Raw genomic sequence first — 14,066 nt, forward strand, 5'->3', positions numbered from 1 at the left:
TGTCTGTTAGATATCCAAGTAGATATGCCAAAACAGCAGTTGAGTATAGAAGATTAGATTTTGGGAGAGCTGAGCTGGGAAATATATATTTGGGAGTTTTCAGCATATGGTGTTTAAAACTATGAAGTTGGATGAGATCACTAAGGGCGTGGGTGTAGATAGACAGGAGAAAACTAATGCTGCTCCAACACTGAGGGGAGAACAGAAGAAACTAGCAACTGGAACTGAGAAGGAATAGCTTGTGAGGCAAAAGGTAAAACCAAAGTCATGTGGGCATCTGAAAATCCAACTTTAAGAACTGTGTTGAGGAGGAGGGAATAATTAACTGAGTCAAATAAACATTATGTAAATTGTATACAAAGAGTAGTCTATAGTTATGCATTTTTGTTTGTTGGCAGGAAATTTTTGGAAGAATACTTAGGAAGCTGCTGGTTTGAGCAATTATCTCTTGGAAGTGAGATGGCAGGTGAAAAGAAAGGGAGATGAAGTGTTCAACACATTCAGCTATAACCACATGGTTCCGCATGCATCACATGCATAATAAAATATGAAAATATACTTAAAATAACAATAATCATGTAGGTGGCAAAAAATACTTGAGATGACAACAGAACAGGTGAAAACCTCAAACAGGTTATATTTGAAAACTTTTTTTAAATGAAAACCAATCCTCATAATAGCATCCATGGAACTAGTACTGTCATGGAACCCCAAATCAAATTCTGTTAGTTATGACTGGGACTAAACTTTTCTTCCACATGACTTCTTTTAAAATGCAAACATGTTACCTGAAATGTATAATGTTAAATATGCAATCTAAAAAGTATTTTAAATGGAAGATGGCTAAAATTATATGTGCATAGACAGCTAAGAAAAAACTGTATGCAACATAAGGAAAAAATCAAAGTTCTTAGACCCTGTAAACATGAATGACAGTAGGTTGTAGAGCCCGAGAGGAGGGATTTACGATCCAATACACGGCTGCCCATGAAAGACATGGCCCATTAGAGTGTTGTGCAAGAGAATTTTTTGCAAGAGAGTTACAGAGACAAAAAAATAGTCAAGGACCAGAGCTTAATAGAGTAAATAATGTGGAATGGGGTAATAACCAAAGATTTATTGGTGTTGTAGGCCAACAGTACATGGTTAGTCAGGATAAAGACAAGGCATCATTAATGTGGTAAGTTACAAGTTATGTGTTCACTCTAGAATGAAAGATGAAATCCCATAGTAAAATTTAAAATGTTAAACTACTTGGATTTTTCAATATGAGATCAGTTAATAATGAAAGTATTTCCAGAAACAAAGAAAGGTTGGGAAATACAGACTATGAGAGGTTTTAATATTTTTGCAATTAGTCATCAAAAAACAATCAAACTTAATTCTATCATGGTAATACTCCCTAATGCAGTTTTCTAAATCTATTTTAAACAACAAGCAATAAGCCAAAGGAAAAGTAAGATAATGCCTTTATACATATTGTAACTGTGTTTACTTTTCTCAGTTTCTACCAGAGAAAAGGCAGGTGCATTTTTTTGGTTTGTTTTTGTAAAGTGAATTTGGCTTTACTTTTTCAAATTGAAATTATCTTATTTTCATAGAGTTTGAAACGTTTCTTGGCATTAAAGAATAGAAGAGTAAATGCATTTACAAAAATGTTAAATAACCATTAATGAATATATCTTGGTGTTGTGTTAAAGTTATTAATCATAGCTTTGTGACTGGGAAGCAAAATATAATAATTTTTCAGGGTAGCTCTCTGTGAATCCACAATACTGGGGAAGTCTTCCCCAATTCTATCTGTGAAAACACTCATAACTTATCAGTTCTCCATGGTGACATGAACTAATGGACCATCTTTAAATAAATTCACTAAGAGTTCCAGAATATGGCACAAGGTTCTTTTTCTTTGTAGTTCTGTGAAATTAGCATCAAACACAGAAGAATTCACTATTCTTTACCTCCCCCATGGTTGTCATCTCTACACTGTAAATCATAGAGCCAGAAAAAATGAAGTTGTTTTCCTCCTGTCATTCATATTTCATAGCTTCTTCTATTGTGTGAAAGTATTTCATTTTTAGGAAGGATCAATGCCAAAAGAGTTTATTACCTTCTATCAGAAACATTTAGCTAGCTTTAGAGATCTCACTGAAGAAGTTGTTCTTAACATTTGTGGGGTGTGTGTGTGTGTGTGTGTGTGTGTATGCCTACACATGGGTAATAAACATGAAATGTGAAGGCACTGCAAAAATGTTTTGAAAGATATTTAAAATATATTTCAGTGCATTTTCTTTATTTTCATGACTCCTTACCACAGACACATGCTTCTAGAGCGACTACAGAATTAAAAAGAAAACAGACATCTAAAGAAAGCAATTATCATGTTGGCACTGTAAAGCAGGTTTTTTGGCTGTTTGATAAGACATTTATAAGAAATATGACTTTTTAAAAAAGTTATGAGCACATTCAATGTCCTCCAGCCTTGTGTCACTGTGTAGGGCTGTGTATGTGTGCATGTTTTTGTATTAATGCATGAGAAAATGGGGGTAACTGAGAAATGGGAGTATAATTTTAAGGATGCTTATTTGTATACAACCTGCCCTTGGTTTTTCCATCCTTCATCAAGAAAAAAAAGAGAAAATGCCTGTCGTTCTGTTCCGGAAGATGTCCAGATGAACTGTGAATAAGCAGCTGTTATTCTCAAAAGAAAATTGACTGAAATTTCATACTCGGTAAAAAATAATTTATCTGCAGTTATCATACACAAAGCATCATGGAGTTACACGTTAAGGTTTCCTGTAATAACTTGGAAATCTACAGGAACAAGGGCAGGGCTTTGACTCATTATTTGGATGTGAATACATGACCCACATGAATGTTAGAGATAATGGGCAACTTAGCACACTCCAAATCAAACAGCTTCATGATCCATCATTAACCTAAGTGAGCCTTCACTTTATTGAAGCAGCCCTCTAAATGAATAGGTCATTGCCTGCTTAAAAACTCAAAGATCTGTTAATATTCCAAGGACTTAGAGTCTATTAGATCAGACAATCTGAACATGTACAAAATTGTAGGCACACTGGATGGCTAACATCTTTTGGTGTATATATAAATATTTTAAAGAATATTCTTTGATACTTGATTTAAACAGGGAACACTGCATTTGTGACGTTATTCTGCATAAATGTGCATATGTGTCAAGTTCAAAGAAAAAGAAAAGACTCTGTAGAGAGATACTCCGCAAGAGGACATAAGTTTCCACTCTAAGCTGACTTTCATAATGCAATTAAATCCATTAGAGAGAATGGAATTTCAAATACTGTTCAAATTAAGGCAGAGCAGTTAGAAGCAGCAGCAATTCAGGAAGAATTAGCAATGCCCTTCTGAAGAGAGCTACTGAATTAAACCTCAGAGGGCTTTAAGATTAAGTCATTTAATTGCTACTTTAGGAGCTCCAGACAGTGCATAGAGTTGAGTCCAGGTGTTAATACTGATTCTCCTCTGTTCTCTTCAGATAACAAAACTGAATCTTAGAGCCAATTAAGGCAAACTTGAAAGGCCTTCTTCCCCCTTTTCAGTATGCTCTGGGTGTTTTATTTTAATTGTAGACAACACGGGAAATTGAGCACATTATACATAGTGAGATATTATTAAATCTTGAGTTGAAAAGATAACCAATACTCATCCATATTATTTTGCCTTAAGTTGCAAAAACTTATTTTTTTTAGAATGACACTCACATTGTGTTTATTTTATTCCCCTAATCATTTTAACAGGAGAACACAGTTTCTGTACCAAATCCTAACACTAATAACATCACCAGCTAATGATTAGTACATTTATAGGCCAAGGTAGATGCATGAATAAATTACAGTAGAAAGTCCTACAATTCACGAGTATGTCTCACACCCCTCCCTCAAGATATCCACTTTTAACATATTATGATGTAAATTGCTCAAACTCCTTTAATATGCATACGTTTAGGTGAATTTATGCACTCTTATCCATTCCTTCATTTATTCATTCACCAAACAAAATGGATTGAGGGCTGCTATGTGCCAGGCACTATTATAGGGCTTTCCTCATGGGGCTTGCATTTTACTTTGAAAAACAAACAGTGTAATGCAACATCATATAATATGAAGTAGGTCCTATTTTATAAAATGAAGTTGGATAAGGGCAGAGATGATTCTTCTGCAGAAGAAAGTGCTACTTTCAGACAATTGTTAGAGGACACCACTCTGATGTAATGACAATAAAACCAAGATTTACCTGAAATAAAGGGGGATGCTGGGTGAGTACCAAGGCCTTGTGGCAGTGTTGAACTTGATGTAATGAGAAAGGAAATGGAGGGGCTTGACAAGATATTGGTTTTATGCCATGGGAAGTACTTTGATACTATATCAGAGAGTGTACATTTGCTACTGTGTAATGAGTTGGGGTCGGGGAGAAGGGAGAGCATAAAAGTAGAAGCAGAAATATCTGTTTAAAGACTAGTGTACAGTCTAGATGTGAGACAATAGTGTCTGGAGCGAAGGTGACTGTGGTGTAGGAAGTGAAGTTACTGGATTGAAGTTACTGTGAGTTTTTGAAGTTACTGGGTTGAAGACATCTTTCGAGAAGGAAGTCAGGAAGCAGTAGAATTGATATTGTACCACATGTGGGTGGAAGGGGAGAGGAGCAAGGTCTCAGAAGTGACCCTTAGGTCTTAAGAAATTGGATGGTTAATTATGTTATTTACCGAGATAAAGAAGATCAGGAAAATGGGTATATTTAGGTTGAGGTAAAGAGGGGCAGAAATGAAAAGTTTGGTTTTCAACAAGTTGGGTTTCAAGTGACTGTTAGATTCCTAGATAGAAATATTGAGCAGGCATTCTGAATTGAAGTCAGCAGAGGGATTAAAAGTAAGGCATAGATTTGGAAAAGGCATCCAGATGGCATTTAAACCCGTGCTACTGGATGCAATTACCCCTTCAGTGATTCTCCAGATAGAGAGATGAGTGGGCCTATGATGGTGTCCTGGGATGCTCTGATAGATGTATTTACAGGTCAAAAGACACAGAGAACTCAGAAAAAGAGAATAAGAAGAAGCACTCAGTGATGAAAGAATAAAACCAGAAACTAATAAAAAAAAAGCACATGAAAGATTTAATGTGAAAAAATCATCTAAACATTAGAATTGCTGGATTTTGAATTTTGATGGATACTATCAAATTTACTTCCCAAAGATTCTACATTTTACAATCCAGCCAAAACTCTATGAGATAGGTCTGTGCTTTTGTGATGTTTTGTGTGTTTTAAATAAGTATGACTTTCATTTTTGTTTTTAAAAAGTAACACCTGCTTGACAATATCCCTATCTGGAGGTGTGTGTAAACCTTTGGGCCAGGGCAGATCACATGCCATATATTTTCATTTATACCTCTTTCCCTCATCACTGGTGTTATATAATTGTGGCATATAAAAATTGTCAACAAAATGTAAAATGTTGAGATTTGAGTATATGAAAGACAATCTTTTTGATACTATTGTTAAAATGTTTATTGTTAGTGTTTAATATAAATAGGAATTTGCCCTATGTGTTAGGTTATTGACACGACTACAATTCATTCCAATTCCATTCTCAACAACAGTTCTTATACTGGGCTTCCTTCTTGTAGGATCTTATATTGGTGACCTTCTTCTAGTAGGTGTTAAAGCACAAACACTGGATAGTTATTAACATAACTAGATTTCTCACTATAAGACACTCTTACTTTAGAAATTTATTTGAGGTTTTCTATTCTTATCTAAGTAGACATATAACTTAAAGCCTTGCCAGGAGCTTGTTTTGCACTTTTCAGTCGCTATCATTTCCTAGTAATTAGGAAAGAGTAGAGTTTCAGTAAAATCTTGCTTTAAAACCTGCCTGCAATCACATCCCTTAGAATAATGGCAACCCTTCATGGAAATATTGACTCAGAAAGTTGCAGGAAGACACTTCATTTGGGTATATTGTTATATGCTGTTACTTCAATCATTCCTACATTCTTTACTCAGAAATAGTCTTAAATACATCATTTCATTTAGTGCTGATGATAGCACCCCAAAATATATTTTCACTGGTAGAATGGAAACTATTAATGTTAATTTCCTCTAGTTTTCAACATTTACTGAGCATTTGAAGCTCTTTCCATTACATCTAAAAGTATTATTTTTGATCGTTTAATTAGCATCACATTTTGGTTGATTATTCCCAAATAATCCTTTTTTGTTTTGTTTTTTTTTTTATTTTACAATTAAAATCTTTAATTAAAGTCCTTTCAAAGCCCAACCTTTGCAGAAAAAAAATAATAGCACCTGAGCCCTTTTTGGTTTGCAAAACATTTTCACACACATAGTCATACATGCTGGTGCGATCTTGACTCACTGCAACCTGTGCCTCCCAGGTTCAAGTGATTCTCATGCCTCAGCCTTCTGAGTAGCTGGGACTACAGGCATGCACTACCACACCTGGCTAATTTTTGTTATTTTTAGTTGAGATGGGGTTTTGCCATGTTGGCCAGGCTGGTCTCGAACTCCTGACCTCAGGAGATCCACCTGCCTCGGCTTCCCAAAATGCTCGGATTACAGGCATGAGCCACCACACCTGGCCATTTCACCCCATTTGAACCCTAGTTTTCTCCTCTGGGAAGCCAAATTAATAAATGTTTTTATCACAGGGCCTTTTTTGAATAAACATTGAAGTGCCAGATAAAATTATATGATTTTTTAAAAATAGTATATCACTGGCATTATTAAAATTAATGACATTTTCTAATTGTATCTCTCATCTATCCTCCAGATATTATAAATTTTCATGTTCACTAAAAATTTAATCCATCATATAATTCCCTTTTACTGTATGATCAGCCTCTTTCTTTTATTCTCTTTTTTTGAAACAGAGTCTTGCTCTGTCACCCAGGCTGGGTGCAAGGGTGCGATCTCAGCTCACTGCAACCTCTGCCTCCTGGGTTCAAGTGATTCTCCTGCCTCAGCCTCCTGAGTAGCTGGGATTACAGGTGTGTGCCACCATGCCCGGTAATCAGCCTCTTTTTAATGATTTATATTTTATCTATTCATGTGCTCAAGTCTCTATAAAACAAAATACTACAAATTTCTCTTCATTCTGTACTTACTCTCTGGTTACCTCCTGTTGTCTCTTTACTGGACTTGTCAACCTTTTGAAATATGATGGCAAAAGTTTCATCACAATGTAAACTTACTAATTTTTCAAATTCCAGGAATATCCATGTCTGTCCATTGAAAGCATTCTTTTTTAACCTTCAAGCGATTGTTTTATCTACTTAATCAATCAATTACTGATACTATCGCTGCTTTTTAGTGATTCCTCTACATTTTAACTTACCTAATGTGGTGCTAGATTAATAGCCTATTCTTTCTTTCAGATAATGTAACCATCTTGCAAGACTTTATCCCCCAATTTTGTTATTCTTGTCCAGCATTTTAGTTCAATTATGTAACTCCATAAATTTGTAATATTATTGTTCGTACATGATCCAAGTTTGTTAGCCACACCCCCATGGTCACCACTTCCTTTGCTTCCCAGTCCTTCTTACACCTCAGATCTTCTGTCTGGGATCATTTTACTTCTTGAAGCACGTTGGTTAGATAGTTTATCAGGGAGGGATGCTGGTGATTTTGTTTGTTTGAAAATGTCTCTACTTTTGAAAGAGAATTTCTTCAGTCTATAACTCTAGCTTGGCAATTATTTTATGTGAGTTATAATGGAATTATGAGTACACATTTCTTGGCTCTCGTTGTTGTCACTGACAATACTGATTCAGTCTAATTGTTATATTTTGTAGATAATCTTTCTTCACAGTTTTGGAAATCTTCATTTTCTGTGTTGTACTTTTTTTATGCTGTACATAAGTGTGGATTTTTTTTCGCATCATATCATATCACATTTAGGATATATTGTGCTTCTTTGGAGGGAGGACTCATATTTCATCAAAAAAATGGTTTTTTTTAGACAAGTCACTTGAGAACCCCTTTTACCCCAACTTGACGAAGTTCAGCACATAACAAATCCCGGACACTACATATTTTCTTCCAACCCCGTGTGCCAACTCTGGCTGTAGTTACCCTCTACAAATCTAGCTTAGAAATGAGGAAGGTTAAAAGGAGAAAGACCTGACCATGATGAGTGTTATCTGTGGGGTAATATCAAATTAAATTAACAGAATAACTCAAAGTTCAAAAAGTTAAATAACTTTTCCCAAATTGCTAATGTAATAATCCTCAAACTATGGTTTCAAACAATTGTCTGACTCAAGTTTTGAACTTTCCACATCATCATATAGATGGTGCATCAGGACTCTCATCTTTGTACATGGGGGAATTTTTTTGTATGTTATAATAATTTTCCAGGAAATTGGAATTATAGAACCTATTGATTTTACGGTGCACTAAAGGTATATGCAACCTTACTTGTATTTAGCATCGTGCTTTGCCAGTAAGTCTAAATACACTACCTATGTCCTAATGTTTGACTATATATTTGAACTTGGAAACAAGCATGCATCATTCAAGCCATTTGAACACATAGTAAAAATTTAATACATTTTAAGAGGCAAGAGTAACATATATCCATTTGAACACATAGATTTAAGGAATAATACGTAAGTCCTATATTTCCCTAATGGGTATCAGTGTACAGATTGGAGTCTTATTGTCTCTCACTAGAACCTTCAGAAATATATGCATGAGTTGTATATATTTTAAGAAGAATTTTACATTGTTCAAGAAACACATATCTTACATTCAAGGTAATATAAATCCATTTGTAGAGCAATGGATTAAATATTCACGGAGCAAGGGTTATGAAAGAAAACCACTGTAAAAAAATACCTGAAGCATAATGAAGATTTAATTTATCCCTTAATACCATCAGCTATAACATGATAGACACAAATCTGAATACAGCTAAATTTATAAGACTGGTAAACATATGCCTTGTTTTCAATAATTTAACAGGTGCTTACTAAATGAAGTGATAATTAATAATTGAGTAAATGAATAATTGAACTCTTAAAGCATTTATCTATAATCTCACAAAAGGTAGAATAACATTATGTAGAGTTCATCTGTTATTTAATTTTAGAACAGTCATAACTCTCACTTAGTATGTTGTAAAAATGTTATTTACTGCATTTTATTAATCATCTTATGATGAGATGCTTAAAAACAACTTTGAGTAACTACTATTCATATTCGATACAGGCAGCCTAGTACACATTCACACACACACATTTTCCTTTTAAAGTTTGGTTATGATATATTACCCTCCTAGCATAGTAAGTCAGGAAAAAGCTGCAACTGTCTTAAAGCTGAAAGTTAAAATGCTTTTAAAAGCTCTGAGTTCAAATTGTTTGGTTATTATGTATTAGCAAAATAAAAAGCTCCCAGTAAAAATAATATATTTTCATTTATTTAACAATTAAATTTATTTTTGGGTACTATTTAACCCTATTCATAAAAATAAAATGCAATATTTGTTAAACAGGAAAGATAAATATTTTCCACCTATAATTTAACATAAATAGGAATATCAATTGGTACTAGATTATAAGCAAAATGTTCTCTATTGATGCTGCAATGATCACATGATAATTTATGACATAATTACTTTTAAAACAGCAATAATTTGCTAGAAGATGAACAGGATAATATCTTACTTTAAATGAGACATCTGTAATCACTCTTTCCTTTGGAAGTAGGAAGAAATTTACAACAGAGTCTGCTAGTAGGTCATTTTATTACTCAAGCCCTTAGATTTTATATTTTTACATGAAAACATGGTTCACTTTTAAAGAGAGCCATCACTCTGTGAATCCTCCTGTCATAGCAAGACTGATCTGATGTTCATCACAGTGCATTTTAAGAGGCAATAGTGACATATATCCTTATTAATGTCATAATGATAAAGGATTGATTTCAACCTGTATCCCAGACTGTTACATGAAATAGGCTCTGCCAAAACATCAGGTTCAAAAGATGCTCAATTTAAGGAGATCAGTTTTATGCTCCATCCTCAAAGGATAGAGTCATATGAGGTGTAGGTAGGTCACGTGAGGCATTAAGAGAAATTTTCTTCCCCATAAACTAAACACTGTTTGTGCTGTAGTAAGAACTTAATACATAACATTGCATGTGTGGAAGAAATGACTCACACTCCCTCCCCCTCCCCCCTGACAATAATGCAGCTTTCTCTTTTTTGTAGGAATTATCTAAAATGATCACATCACTAAGCAGATCAGTGAGAGGAGTGAGTTTGAGTAGAAAATAAAAAAGCATTCGTGGCTTAAAAACTTCCCCCTACTGCTTGGAAATGGCACACCGCAGCAGAAGTTAAGAACACAGCAAGCAGAGTTTAACTGAACAACACACAAAATCAAAAACATTTTTTTAATGGGGAAAGGGATTAACAATGCCAGGGTTAATCTTGGAAATTGGTCTCTGAAGTAAGAATTATTAAGAGAAAAATATGTTATGTTCTAGAATTTGATTTTCAAGTTAATAGGAAACCTCTTTTTACTTCAGCAGTTTTCATAGAAGGTGGAGAGACAGTTTCTAAATATTGTTGCTGAATAACTCGATGTATCAGTTAAATTAGTTAAAGAGAAGCCCCTGTTTTGCATGTGTCTATCCACTCAACCACTTCAAAACAATTTGTCAATCACCTGTTCATGGTTTGGGAAAAGTAACCATCTGCCTTTCAATTCTGAAGAGACATTCTGCTAGAATCATGGAAATATTTATAGTAAAAACTTATTCGGTTGAATTCTCCTCTAGACATAATGATAAAAATATATAAGATGATATTTTAAATTGTCTAGGATGATGAAGTGCTGCCACTGAATGATGAGGTTCAGTATTTCTTGACAGCTGTATGTCTGGATATTATTTTATAACCTTACAACTGCTCAGGTATACAGTGAAGATCAAGCAAACTAACACCTGCTTGGCATGGTTGCATTTTTCCTGTTTTGGTCAGGTATAGTGTAATTTAAAACTGTAAACACATTTTCAGAATCTACTCTATTTAAAATTTTCCCCCCTCAGTATGTAAGGTAATTTTCTAGCTGAGCAGTTTGTGAATGGGCTTCAAAATACTCGATGAGAAATTGAGAATCATGAAATGGTCGCAGAAGCAGCCAAAAGTATGTCAGTTCCCTCTCCAGAGAGTACAGAGAAATGTGACTATAAGAGATATCAAGTACTCTGAAGTACAGATGTTCTAAATACACTGTGGTCCCGATGTAGCAAAAAACAAATAATGATGTTAAAAACGTAAGAAAATATGTATAAAATGCTGAAGATCTTTTTTGAAAAATGATTTGCCATTATGTCCTATATCACACACATTTCCTTCTTGTTAAATGTATCACCAAATGATCAATAACCTTAAAATAATTTGGAAATGCATATTATATAACCCACAGCAGATCTGGTAATCTATCTCTTTGATTTGTCCCAGATTAGTTTTTTGGTAGGAAACTCAAATGGCTGTACCATGAGAGGCAGGACGTTAAAACATTTAAATGGTTTTACAGTGGTATTTTTTAAATGAAGAATGAAGTTCATAAATTTCAGCGTCAGTGGAGAAATGAGTGAGGGGGGTCGGCATCTCTGGAAGCTCTTTGAAAATAAAGCATTCATTATTTTGTTGTAAAAATCAGATATCTGTAAAGCCATTTATAAAATAATTAGTTGGACATCTAGCACACCTACTTATTTTCATCTGAAAATTCAGCCATGCTAAAACGCATTTGCGGTTAAAACATTTCTTTCCTTCCTCTTTTCATGTAACCTCTCACGCTCTGAGGACCAGAGACTTGTTTAGAACTTACCGAAGTTTCCCAAAGCAAAACCACGCACAAGCTCCTAATTCAGCTGCCAGATCTGTGTGCAGCTTCGTTCAGCTTCTCACTACGCTAGGCATCACTTTATTAATCATGTATGAATTTCTGTGCATGCACCCTGAAGCGATCACACACACGCGATGCAATCCCAATCAAAAACGGAAGCCTTACCTGATGGCAGAAAAGGCAGCTGCAGGAGCAGCAGCACCGACGGCCGCAGCAGGGTGCCAACAGCTCAGCCTTGCGCGGAAGGTGAGACCCTTCTCTTCTGTTTCCCCTTTCCAAATCACTGTGCCAACACACCGCTTTGCATTTTGTCCCTTTTCATTCAAAGAAGGTTCCCCAGGCCGGGCAGCCAGTAGACACCACTTTCTTCCTGGAAGAGGCTGCCTCTCTTCTCAGAAACGCCTGGACCCCTCTCTGTGGCTCCCTCCACATTTACCCTTCAGATCAATAATGCTCTCGGAGCGGCTGGAGCTCAACTGCAGCGGCGAGCGACGAGCCAATGGGGGCCCAGGATTCCCTCCTGTCATCTCCCCGCCCTCAAAACAAAACACAGCGTGCCTTCGACACATCATTGAGTTGTGAAAAGTAATTGAATCCTATATTTGAAATGTATTTTGTTTGTTCTTTTTCCCCCCTAGCGTTCATTGTAGAATGCTTTGAATGAATCCGAGGACTCCTTAGCTCTCAGAAGACTCATTAAACGAGCCTAGCAGCGGGTGAAGATTAGGCGCTGAGAAAGTGATAGCACCTGGGTTAGCACCTGAAGCTTTGCTTTTTAAGTGCTTGAGATCTATTGCATATCAGAGAACTGTCAACTGGGAGGAAAAATCTTGGGTTCTATTAGTCTTTCCTCCACTAAGTCGCTTGAGTCTTTTTTGTGAATCAAGACGATTAATTACGTTTACCTGGAAGCTGTCTCATTGTTTAATTGTCTAAACGAGAATCAGATGCTTATTGGTGATAATAACCAAGCTCAAGCAATTTCTCCTAATTCACTTACTTGTTTCTAGGCTGATTTAACTTGGTTCAGATTCTATGAAGAACTCAAGATTGCTAAGACTATATACATTAGTCTGGTCTGTTTTAATTTTGTCATGTTTAAATATTGTAAGATTTTAAAAATTAATGTTAATTTCTCTTTATGAGAGAATTTATTAATAATTACCTAAAACTTTATAGAATATTATAATGGCAATAAAATATTACAATGAAAAGTGTTATTGCTGAAAACCTATTCCTCTAAAAGCCACAAAACAACTTTGCATTCTTTAACCATGATTATCTCTCTTTGTGTTTCACTATTAAAGTGCTAACTATTGAATAAACATTTGCTTAAATATATTCACCAAGAATCGTGTATTTTCTAAGAATCTAAGTCATTTTATTATTCAGACATCAAGAATGCCACAATATTTCAGATAATCATTTAATTTTGTTCTATAAAAAATCTCGAGTACAGTCTCAATACAGTTTTAAAAATATGTCTACCTACAGGAGGATTGGTAGCTCAAACTGCACAAATAATAATGTCTTTTCAATGCTAGTGTTGAAAAAGAATAAAATTATTGTGACTGTCTGAAATCTTTTTGTTTCACTGAATACAAATGGGTTGATGTAGTTGGTGTAGCCAAGCTTTGTGTATCGTGACAAATTGAAATGGCTTGGGAAGACTTTACAAACAAAACAGTTTCGTGACCTGTCTATCATGTGAAGGGAGGCATGCAAAAATGTAATATTTACACACTGTATGCTGTGTCACTATAACAAGGTGAATGCTAACTTTATTGTAACTCATTTATGTAGCCAATAAAAATTTCATTCAGGGCAGTCTCTGGCTAAGTTTGGTCACCTGGATTTTGTGAAGAAAAGAATATGCTGATGACAAAATGAATCATAAACATTGCTTTTCCCTCAATTGTATAGTATATTTTTCATTTATTTAAATTCCTTTTTTGATCACAAATAACAGGTCATTGACTACAGAACATTGTCTTTGTACTACAGGTTGAGAGTTCTCAATGTGTGGTCCCCAGACCAGTAGCAAAAACATCACCTGGAACTTATTGAAAAGACAAGTTCTCAAGCCCTTCCCCAGCCTATCAAATCAGAAACTTTAAGAGAGTGGGACACTGCAATCTATGTTTTAATATC

General features: G+C 35.1%; 1 protein-coding gene across 2 annotated transcripts in view; it reads right to left on the reverse strand.

Moving 5' to 3' along the window:
• CDH12 (cadherin 12) overlaps positions 1-12,367 on the reverse strand; it is a 1,137,115-nt gene extending 1,124,748 nt beyond the window's left edge. Inside the window, 1 exon segment of one of the 2 annotated variants that reach the window (NM_001131676.1) lies at positions 12,081-12,364. The gene's annotated coding sequence lies outside the window, so the exon portion shown is untranslated. 2 annotated transcript variants of the gene reach the window in all.
• Between the last annotated feature and the right edge of the window lie 1,699 nt (positions 12,368-14,066).

This window comes from Pongo abelii, chromosome 4, assembly GCF_028885655.2.
Source record: "Pongo abelii isolate AG06213 chromosome 4, NHGRI_mPonAbe1-v2.0_pri, whole genome shotgun sequence".
Lineage (NCBI taxonomy): Eukaryota > Metazoa > Chordata > Mammalia > Primates > Hominidae > Pongo > Pongo abelii.